The sequence below is a fragment of the Notamacropus eugenii genome, chromosome 1 (genome assembly GCF_028372415.1).
Source record: "Notamacropus eugenii isolate mMacEug1 chromosome 1, mMacEug1.pri_v2, whole genome shotgun sequence".
NCBI classification, from domain to species: Eukaryota; Metazoa; Chordata; class Mammalia; order Diprotodontia; family Macropodidae; genus Notamacropus; species Notamacropus eugenii.
Window position 1 is genome coordinate 23,810,161 of NC_092872.1, and position 12,042 is coordinate 23,822,202.

Genomic DNA, 12,042 nt, shown 5'->3' on the forward strand with positions numbered 1-12,042 from the left:
AGAAAGAGGGGAAGGGCCTCAAAGGTATAAAGAACTGTGAGCAGGAACAAGATTTTGTTTGACAAATTGATTAATGTATACATGGGGAGGCAAATAGCACAGTTTGGCTCTAGTATTGATACAGTACAAGGGAAGTCAAAGTATTTAAGTGTTTACTCTTTGTCAGGTAGAGATAGCTAGATGGCTCAGTGGTCTATCCCCTGAATCAAGAAGACCTGAGTTCAGATTTGGCCTCAAACAAATATTAGTTGTATGTCCCTGGGCAAGTCACTTAACCTCTGTTTTCATTAGTCTGAATGACTGAACAGCAACAAATAAGTCAGGTACCATGCTAAGCACTGGGAATGCTAAATAGAAGCAAAAGGAATGACAGTGCTAGCCCTTAAGGGCTTATGGTCTAATGGAGAAAGGCAACATCTAAAAGAGAAGAGGGGGTAGATGAGGAGAGAGAGAGAAGGGAGGGCCATGGTGGAGAAAGACGTCTGGACTGTCAGTAATAAGGCACAAAAAAAGTGAAGGAGAAGGGAATATGTATGGCTGGATTGGGACCTTAACATGGAGGTTCTGGGAGGAACTGACCAATCAGAGGAAGAGTCTACATTTGGGGAAGCATCTTCTAGGCTGAGAAGGTTGCTGGGACATGGTGGAGGAAGAAGTCTGGAGAGTCAGGAGTGGCACCTGGAGAGGAGTTAAGAAGAAGAGAGTATATTATGATATAAGGCTTGAAAAGTAGGGTAATATCAGAATGCAAATGTCTGACCATGGAATTTGAACTTTATTCAGTAAGCAGTATGGAGCCTTTGGAAGATTTTTAACCCAAGAGTGACATGAGTCATTATCTATGTACAATTAAGAGAGACATTATTATTAGGTGCCATTTTGTTATTTGTGTATGTGTTCTATATTCTGATGAGATGGTGAGCTCCATGAGTGCTGGGATCTCATTCAGTTATTCAACAAATATTTAACATAAGCTATTTTTAGGCACTGCTGAGCATTGAGGGGCATGGGGGGAATATAATATTTACCTAAGATCCAGTCCCCACATTCAAAGAACTTATAGTCATATAGGTGATAACATACAAATTCAGATAACTATAATAAATAATTATGTGATAAGTGCATTAGAGAGGTATACAAGGTAAGTGCTATTTAAGATCTGGGACTTATTGGAAGTGGGGGCCTCTGGGGATATGGGACTTCCATCATGTCATGAAACTAACTAGCATTTAGTAAATATTTATTGAAATTATAACTCCTCATATTCGTATTACTATTAAGAGTTAAAAATATTTACTCACAAAAACCCTGTGAAGTGGGTAGCATAAATGCTACAGATTTTACAGATGGGAAAACTGAAGCCCAGAGGGATTAAATGACTTGATCAGGGTCACACAGTGTAGAGTGGAGCTGTACTTTGGACTCATTTCTTTTCCCTCCAAATCCCAATTACACAAACAATGCTGACTCCCTTAAAAAATTTGAACTTCAAGTTTCTATAGTTAATGAAGTAATCGATATGGCAGTAACTTTTACATCCGATCATTTTTGTGGCTTGCAAAACATACATTATTTTTTTCTATTTAAGTGATACAGGAAATTCCAGTGCTGATTAATGTGTCATTAAATGTTTATATTGCACTGGCAGTATGCTCAGCAGTTTATAAAAAAGTGAGTTCCTTAGAAGACTCCCAGAGTTGAAAAGGATGTGGATTTGGCCCTTGAACAGTGCACAGGGAGAAAGGTGATCTCTCGGGCAAGCCATATATCTGCAACTTAAATCAGTTATGTTAACCAGGGAGAACCTTGTGATTTTAATTTTGGAAAATATTTTCTTCACATTGATGGAAATTTCCTTAACCTTAGATTTTTATTTTCTTAGAGTCTTAGTAACAAATTAAGAGGCAGAGAAAAAAGCAGCTCTGGTCTGATATAACATGTTTTTGTGTAGAATTCTCATTTTTAATTTTAAAAATGTACATTAAAAATCCTGTCAGAGAAAAGAAACGGCACAGAACAACTTTGAGAAATACTTTATAATATCTTTTTATCTTGGCTAATTCTTAGGAGAGTACAGTTTTAGAAGCCGAACAAACAAACAGAAAACCCCTACCACCTACTTTCTCTTCTGACATTCTGTGTTCTTGATCGAAATATTTTTATGTTAAGCAACAACGCGTGCATGTCTTTTTTAAGCATTTAAACCATGACATGTTTTGGAGTTGGCAAAGTGTTCATGTTTAGAATTTAGCCATCTGTTCACACACCTTACATCTTACAGAAAGAGAATAAGACAAGACAGTTTGTGTAATTTGCCAAATCCCAATTTAATATCAAATTACGCCAACAGAAGAATGAAACCAATTATATATGTTACTTTAGGGATTTGTGATTTTGTCAGTGTGGGCACACCCTCTGCCAGTGCAGATACAAGCCCCCCTCCAACTTAGTTGATGGGCTTGGAGGGTTGTTGTCGTCCCAGAATTCATTGTTTTGAGGCCAACCTGAATGTAGCCAGGCTATCCTAGGGCAACAGGTAGTCAGTCATTGGGTATTTATTTAAAAAGCTGAATTTGCTCAAGGTTTGTATTGTTCTGACATAGCCTTTGAGACCCCATGGACACCTTCAGATTATGAGGAAGCATCAAAGGAAGGGTCTAGCAGAGAAATACTGATTATAAATTATTATGCCAGATGTCTTGAAGAGTACTATTAGACATGCTTCCTCCCCTCGAGGAGCTTTTAATCTATTCTGACAAGTAAGATATATACATTATATATGTATATATGTGTATATGTGTGCGTATGTAAATATATGTTCCACTATTTCCCTCCCCCCTCCAAATAATTTTGTCCTGTATGCCCAGTCTTATGTTAAATGATGAGTGTTAAGTGGTTAGAACAGAAAAGAATGCCTTAAGAGTTAAGAAAGGAGACAGACTAGGAAGTTTTCACAGAAGAGGTCATATTTGAGCTGAGCCTTGAACAATGTCTGAGACAGATTCTTAACCTAGGGTCTATGATGAAATATTTTGATAACTTATAAATTTTGATATAATTAGGTTCTTTTGTGTGTGTATATAAACATATATATGTATAAAATTTTGTACATTTAAAAGCATTCAGAGAAAAGGTCAGTAAGTTTTATCAGATTGCCAAAAGGGTCCATGACACATAAAAAGTTAAGAAGCACCTGATGTAAGATTTTCCTATACTAATAGAAAGGAAGTAGAGCATTTCAGTTGTGTGTGTGTGTGTGTGTGTGTGTGTGTGTGAAATGGTGTCATCAAAGACTTGTAGGTAGAAACATGTAAAGTGCATTTAGAAGATGGGAAATTGTTGAGGTTACAGTTAATAATGGTAACAGGTAACATTTCTATAGGTTCTGTGGTCTGAAAAATGTATTACATATATTATCTCATTTGGTCCTCACAACAAACTTTGTAAGGTAGGTGCTATTATTCCCATTTTACAGATGGAGAAAGTGGGACCAAGGCTTAGAGTTAAATGATTTTCCCAGGGTCCCACAGCTAGTTGGGTGGAAGGCAAGAGAGGACCGTCTGAGAGGAGAAGAAATGAGTTATTAGGTGGCAGACCTGGTACTGGAACCTCGGTCTTCTGAATCCTGAGTCAGAGTTCAGTGCTCTTTGTACTTCTATACCACTCCACTCTGTTTTGAGAAGCTGACTTTTCTTAAAGCCATTTGCACTGATACAGCATTTGCCAATTGCTATAATATAATGCATGAGTGACATTGGGGCATGAGGGCAGTAATATGTTCTCTTTTTTATTTATAAAACATCTCAGAAGAAGAGTCAGAACTGTTTTTCCCCTTCTGTGCCATTATCTACCCTATGTTATCTTTCGTTGTTGTTTTTGTCTTTTTCAAGACAAGAAGCATTTGTTAAGTGGCCACAACATTGTGCGATGATCAGGTTGGATAGACTTTGCTCTTCTCAGCCGTACAATGACCTAAGACAGTTCCAAAAGACTCATGATGGGAAATGCTAACCACATCCAGCGAAAGAACCATGGAGTGTGAATACAGATTGAAGCATACTCTTTTTTCTTTCTTTTCTTTCTTGTGGTTTTCCCCCTTTTGTCCTGATTCTTCTCTCACAACATGATTAATGTGGAAATATGTTTAATAGGGTTGTACATGTATAGCTTATATGAGATTACTTGCCATTTTAGGGAGGGGGGATTGGAAGGAGGGAGGAAGAAGAAAAAATGAAACTCAAAATCTTCTAAAAGTGAATGTTGAAAACTATCTTTACATGTAATTTGAATACTATTAAGCGGGGAAAAAAAGAAGCATTTGTTAAGTGCCCACTGTTTGCCAAGCGACATGCTAAGCCTTGGAAATACAAAGAATGACAAAAACAGTCATGTTCTCCAAGAATTCATAGCCGACTGTGGGAGGATTTTTTAGCAAGGAGACTTATTTTTTAGATTGGAAAGAGTAGAACCGTGTAAAAAGAAGGAATTAGAACTCAAGATAAGGAAAGAGATAGTAAATAAGAGAGTATGACAGTACTTTAAGTGAATTGGTGTCTCCAGACTCTGATAAAAATACATTCTAGAGCAGTGAAGGAATTTAGAGCCACTGTGCATAATCTCTGAGAGATCACAGAGAATGAGAGAAGTGCTGGTAGCCGACTAGAGACAACCATGGGGCAAATTCTGGACACTACGGAAAAATGGTAAGCTGGATGTGATTTCCTGACAAAATTCTGTAATGTTTCAGTAGGTGATTTGTGAGCTATTAAGAAAGAATATAATGATTGCCAGGTACCAGGAGAGGTTAAACTCACATACTTAAGTGAATCTGTGATCTCACTGGTGTCAGTTTTCCCTTCAACAATATGAATAACTGGCTGATCCATACTTGGTTAGGTTGTGTGACTCTGGTCCCTTTCCTCTTTTTTATTTGAGGAAGAACTTTGGGATTATAAGGAAACTATGTAATTTCTCAAAGAAAATCTAGTCGTTTATTCCTCCTGCTTAATTGTGGGCCCGTGTCTGCTCACGTATAGATGGATGAACCGTTATCTAGCTCACTGCATGCATTGTCTAGTCAAAGGGAATTCTAGATCTGTTTGGTGTTTCCTGTGTAGATGTTTACGTCAGACTTTTTTGGTTTGTCGTGAATCTCCTCCAGGAGGTTCTGCAATGCTCCTATGCTTGAGTGTTGTGGTTGTTCAGTTGTATCCAACTCTTTGTGATACAATGGACCATAGCACACCAATGCTGGGTTTTATTGGCAGAGATAGATACTGGAGTGGTTTGCCATTTCCTTCTCCAGTGGATTAAGGCAAACAGAGGTTAAGTGACTTGCCCAGGGTCACATAGTTTAGAAGAGTATAAGGCCTTTCTGACTCTAGCCCAGTACTCTATCCACTGAGCCACCTAGCTGCCTCACTGGGCTTGATACAATGTCTTTTACAAATAGAAATCATGAAATCCTCCTCTAAATCATCATTGTTGTTTTAAAATGATTCGGATCCTCCAAAGCTGTACCAGCGAAACTTAAGCTCTGACAAGTTCTACTGTTTTAGATGACCATTGAGTGTGGCTCTGAAAAGAAACTTAAGTTTGCTTTCCCAGGATCAGTCCAGCTAAGTATGGAGAGGCTCCTCACCAGTAAGTTGACTGCTTGACAATGAATTCCTTGGCCATAGCAATTTGAGAAACTAAGAAAAATACAAAATGATCCTCTGTCCCATGGGACAACTCTTCTACTTCTATAATGGTAATGTAGGTAGAGTGGCAGAAAAGGGACAGGGGATATTAAGGATTGTATAGCTTTTAGACTGCCTACAAATATTAACTTAGCTGTAGGTATTCTAAATATGTGATACTTGTCCAATGACTACCACATGGTCACTGCAACTAAAAGAACTTTAATGGCATCCATCTTGACACATGTTTCTTATGAACAAAACCAGAGGAGAGAAGAAAGTTGCAACTAAATGGAAGAATGACTCACAAACTAGTGTCTTTGGAGAGGTGACTGAAGGAGTTGGTGAAGCTGGTTTTATCATGCATACAAAGGCAACAGACAAGCATCATTTCATTGAATATTTGGTCTTCTCACGTTGTAGGGCTCATGATAAGTATTTGCAAAAAGGCCTCAATGGAAATAACTGTAGTGTGTGCATACCAAAAAAAAAAAAAATAAGAAAAGCTGGAAAAGATGAAAAAGTATAGAAGTTCCACAAAGAACTCCAAATTAAGTCAACATATACTTTGATGCTTGGTGATGAGACTGGATGTGAGGATAGTGAAAAATATATGGGGAAAGGGGTCAACTTTGACCTAGTGATATCAACCCTAGATTATAATTTAAAGAGAGGAAAAGGGTCCATATGAGCAAAAGCATTTAAAATAGCTCCTTTTGTGGTGACGAAGAACTTTAAACTAAGAGGAAGGGAGTTGAGGGTGTGCTAGAGCAGCCAGCTCATTCAGCTCAGCTGATTTTTAAATTTTCATTGTGTTCGTTTACATATTGGAAGTCAGTAAAATGCTGCAAATCAGGAACTTGAGCTATGATTTTGTTGATTGTTTAGACTTAAGAATGTGATGGAGATAATGTTAATCATGCAGATTAAACTTAAATGTATGTCTTGGGCTTTCTGGAGAGTTGATAGTTAAAAGAATAGTCAAGAAAAACAAATCTGTTTGTGAAAATTGTGCTTCACTACCCTTCTTGTCCATTACCTGTTTGCCTACAGATAGAAGGTTTACTTCACCACCAAGTCCTCCTAAGTCAGAGCTGATGAGAATTCAGATATATTTCTGCATGACTGTGTATAAGTTATTCTCCTGGTTCAACTCATTTTGCTCTGTATCAGTTTCTTATAGGTCTTCTCAAGTTTCTCTGAATTTTTCACATTTGATATTTCCTATATCTTATCTTCTTAACACTTAATCATTTCTTACAATACTGACACATTCCTGTGCTATCTAAATATAAATAGGGTGTCTAGTTGTTCCACTGTAACCTGCACTGGGTAGACAATATTTGGAATGTTTTTTTTGTTTGGTCATTGATAAGATAATCAGAAGACAGTGCCCAGGATTGGCAAAGAGATGGTAAAATCACATTTTAATGGTAAACAGTTATAGGAACGGGGTGATTGTTCCTATTTTATTCTTTCTAATCTTGTCTTAAAGTTCTTCTCTGATGCCACATTGTGGTGGGAGGTGACCATAGGATTTTGACGGCTCTGCCAGTGGAATGCAAGTGCCCTGGAAGATCTCATAATGATGACTCACAATAATATAGCCCTTCAGAGTTTGCAAACACTTTCCATACAATGAACCCTGTGAGTGCAAGTGTGCTTATTCTCATTTAAAGATAGGGAAGCTTAGGCTTTGAGAGCTTTAGTGCCTTGTCTAAATAATTTGTAAATACTGAGATTCATTACTGGATTTATAAATATTGGATTCAAAGATAGATCTGCTGACCAGCGATCTATCTGCTCTGTCATGCTGCCTCTCCACAAACGTGTAAGGCATAAGTCAGTTCACTGAGAGGTTCAATCAAAGACCTTAGTGATCAGAAAGATGGTCACCAGGTCACCAGTTATTTTGAAAACAGCAATGGATCTTTTCAAGCAAATTTAATAGTAATGGTTCATATTTATACATCACTTTAAAGTTAACTCTTCATAATAACTGTTTTTGTCTGTCTTTGTATCTCCAGAACTTAGCACAGTGCCTGGCATATAGTGGGTGCTTAATAAATGCATAGGAAGTGTAGTGTAAAGATGGTCATTATTCTCATTTAAAGATGAAGAAAATGCGTCTCACACAAAGGAATTGACTTCTCACAATCATGGGGCCAGAAAGGGCTGGAGCTAGGAATCAGTTTGAGACCTTCTGACTCCATGTCAAAACTCTTTCTACTTTGCCATCTTTTTAGTCTTTAGAAGAGAAGACTAGGATAAATGTTCCCCAGATATTTGAAGGGTCATCCCATAGAAGAAGCAGCAGCCTACTTATTCCCTACATAGTTTCAGAAAGTAGGACAGATACCAGTGTTAGAAGGCAGCAGGTTATTTTTTCCCTTAGCATAAGAATTTTTTTAAAAAACAATAACTGGAGCTGTTGATAATAAATGTTTTTTTGAATAAAAGAAAGAATAAATAGATGTATACCACGTGCAAAAGCAAAGGGTGGATAAGATTTATCAGAGATCTGGTGGAGGGAGATATTCCTGTATTACATAAGAAGTTGCTTCAGTTCGGGGGTTCTTACTGTGTCATGGATCCCCTTTGTCAGTCTGATGAAACCTATGGATCCCTTCCTCAGAATCGTGTTTTCAAATGCATAAAATAAAATATGTAGATAGGATTATGAAGAAAACTAATTATATTGAAATAGTTACCAAATATTACAAAAAAAGTTCAAGGACTCCTTGTTATGAACCTTTGCCCTACCTAGATGGCTCCAGAGGTCCTTCCTAGCCTTCTGAGATTTTGTGATTCTAGAGAGAGGAGAATTTGGTTTTTCATGTAGTAATTGACCTGGAAAGGCTATTACAGATCTTAATTCAGAGAACAGTGGGCTCACATCATATGAAGAAGTGAGTGGAGAGCTATAATCCATATGTGACTAAAACTAAGTAGGTTAAGTGTTTCCTTAAGGTATTCATGGGTAAAGTGAAAAAGCTTACAAAGTACTTCCTTAGTACCCGGGCTCACTGTTGTTGAAGAATTTATCTGCTATGTCTTTTTGCTTTAGCCCTGTGAGACTCTCATATCATTTCAAATCCACGAGCATTTTTTAGTGCCTTCTATGTGCTAGGAACTGGGGATACATGAATAAGTCAATACAAATGTATACAAAATCAGCGTATAATTTATACCACTGAATATGGTTGACTGTTTCAACTCTGTTGTCCTCATATCTCAAAATCATCAAAATTATTAGTATTTGAAAAAAATTCTTGGTCTAGTTCTTCGGTTGGTTATCTTAGTTGAGTTTGTCAGTTAATAAACACTTGCTAAGTACCTACTACATGGCAAGCGTCATGCAAAGTGGTAGGGAAAGGCAAAAGACAGTTCCTGTTCACAAAGAGCTCATAATTTAATGGAGGAGACAAGATGAAAATAACTACATTCAAGCAAGTATCTACAAGGTAAATTGGCCATGGTCAACAGATGGACACTACTAGCATTAAGGAAAAGCTTCTTGTAGAAGGTGGGATTCTAACTATGACCTGAAAGGGTAGCCAGGGATATCAAGAACAGAGATGAAGGGGAAGGAATTCTAAGGAGGAGGGGACGGCCAGCGATCATTCCTCCAGAGTCAGGTATGTCTTGTTCAAGAGGTGTGTGTGTGTGTGTGTGTGTGTGTGTGTGTGTGTGTGTGTGTGTGTGTGTGTGTATGTGTGTGTGTGTGGCGGGTATATAAGGCATAGAAAGACTGGAAAGATAGCAGGAGGTTTTGGAGGGCTTTGAATGCTAGAGGATTTTATATTTGATTTTGGAGGTGATAGAGAAACATTAGAGTTTATTGAGTTTAGTGAAAAGAAAATATTTAACTTACACTAGAATTTCTCAGGCCACAGATCATGACTTAATAAGTATGGAATTGAATAAGCATCATTATAATAGTAATTTTTATAGAAGAGACCATGAGAGAAAAAGATGTTAGAATAATAGATTTATGAATGAGCTATTTTCTCTTCCATATGAGAGTCTGATTACCTGCAAAAGACAGAAATACTCTTTCATTGTGAAGAATTAATCAACCAAACCACAAGCATTTATTAAGTTCCTATGAAGCTCAGAAAATATTGAATGTCCAAAAAAAAGTAAGTGTTTTCTCCAGGAGAAGAATGGCTGTTTTAAGGCCTTTGGCTTAGGAAATGAGAAAATGTATTTCCTGCCTTTTATTGAAGGGGTGGGAGACTATGGGTGTGGAATAGTATATGCCTCTCAGTCTTAGTATGTTGGTTGGTTTTGCCAAACCTTTTTTTTTAAAATAACATCTTACAGGGAAAGCAACTTAGTAAGGAAGTAGGAGGAGATACGAATATTTAGGGGGAATGGGAAGAAAGGAAGAGGGATGCTAATAAGCATTAATATAGCACTTAACAATTAAAATAAGTAAAATAATTAATTAATGCCATGCACTGTGTTGACTACTTTACAAATATTTCATTTCATTTGCTTCTCACAACAAACTTGTGAGGTAGGTGTCATTATTATCATTATTTTATGCTTGAGGAAACTGAGGCAAATAGAGGTTAAATGACTTGCCCGGGGTCGCATAGCTAGTAAGTATCTGAGACTGGATTTGAACTCAGGTCTTCCTGACTCCACATCCAGGCTCTATCCACTGTGCTGCCTAACTGCCTCATTCAGAATTAAAGGTGGTGTAAAAGTTATCAATAAAACAACAAAAATGTATTTTTAGGATCTTTAAATCCTTCCATTCTCAAAGATAAACAAATGAAAATGTTATCCATTCTAAAGGACATTTTGACTGGGCTCTTTTTTGGGGGCAAATGTAGGAATTCATGCAGATATCTGAGCAGGCTGTGCATCACTTTTCCATCTTGTCCATAAACAAGAAGTGTCTTCTTCCAGCATAAACAGCTCTACTGTTCCTGAGGTCTTTTCAAAAAGGACCTTTTCTTTTTCATTCTGTCGTCTCGTAAATATTTGCTAAACCTCTGAGGGAGATTTTAATGCTTTCCAGCTCACCCAGGGTCCATATTGGAGCCTGTATATTTTAGTCATCCTATTCATTTGGCTTCTTTTCTTCTGTATATACAAGAGAACATTCTATCTCTCATCAGCGAGATGTTTTATTTCCTCTGTGGAGCCAGTTCTGAGATGTCCATCATCTTTAATTGGGCATAGGGCTGGGGAGTGATTTGATAATGTGCATGGTGAAACCAGGGCCCTTGTTACTCTGTAGGCCTACCTTAGCAGCAGCCATAAATCTGAGCACGATGAAAATTGGCTGAATTTCTGAAGGAGAATGAGTTTATATTCACCTTCTTAAGTAATCTGGTCACGTTCTGATTCCCAGTTTTTCTTTGTTCGTGATTTGGATCCGCAGCAAAAGGAACTACCTGACTTGAATACAGGTCAGACGTAGCCTAAGGCTTTGACTGAGCAAAGGTCTAGGACAGACTGGGAAGTGGAGGCAGAACCAAAAAACAGAAGGTCAACAAGGAACACCAGCCAAAGGACAAAGGAGGGTTGATTAATGAGGGGGAAGCGCTATAGTATTCAGTGGAAACAGAAATGGACATAGAACACTTGGGCTTGAATTCTGTCTACCTTTGTCACATTGAGCAACTTACATAACCTCTCTGGGTCTCAGTTTACTTAGCTGTTCAATTTATTCATCTGAAAACTGAGGGGATTAAAAGGGGTTCTTAACTTGGGGTTTGTGAGCTTCTTAAAAAATATTTTGACAGATTGTATTTTGATATAATTATTCCTTGTAATCTTGGGTATTTTATCTCATACGTTTAAAAACATTTAGATATCCCCTAGATATCTTAAATTCAACATGTCTAAAACTGAACTCATTATCTTTCCCTCTAAACCCTCTTCATTTCCTCACTTCCCTCTTACTGTCAAGAGCACCACTCTCCAGGTCCCTCAGACTCACAACCTGGGTGTTGTCCTCTACTCTTTACTCTTTCTTATTCCCTTTTATCCGAATGCATGGTCAAAACCTTTGGTTTCTATTTTTGAAACATCTCTTGTGTATGCCCCTTCCTGTCCTATGACACTTTTCCTGCCCTGGTGTCTGTTCTCATTGCCTCACTCCTGGACTGTTGAGATAATTTGCTGGTTGGGTCCCCCTTCCACAAGTCTCTCCCTGCTCCAGTCCATGCTTCACTCAGCTCTCAGTTTGATCTGACCATGTTACACAACTGTTGTTCCAGAGGCTCCCTAACAAATTAAAGCTTCTCTGACTTTTAAAGCCCTTCATACCTTGGCAGTCTTCTTACACTTTAGTCCTCTCCGTGTGCTCTGATATCTAGTCACACTGGCTTCCTTGCTGTTT

General features: G+C 37.9%; 1 protein-coding gene across 3 annotated transcripts in view; it reads left to right on the forward strand.

The window, feature by feature from the left end:
• Nucleotides 1–12,042, forward strand: part of SAXO1 (stabilizer of axonemal microtubules 1) — a 113,844-nt gene that overhangs the window by 18,499 nt on the left and 83,303 nt on the right. The gene's annotated exons all lie outside the window — the stretch shown is intronic.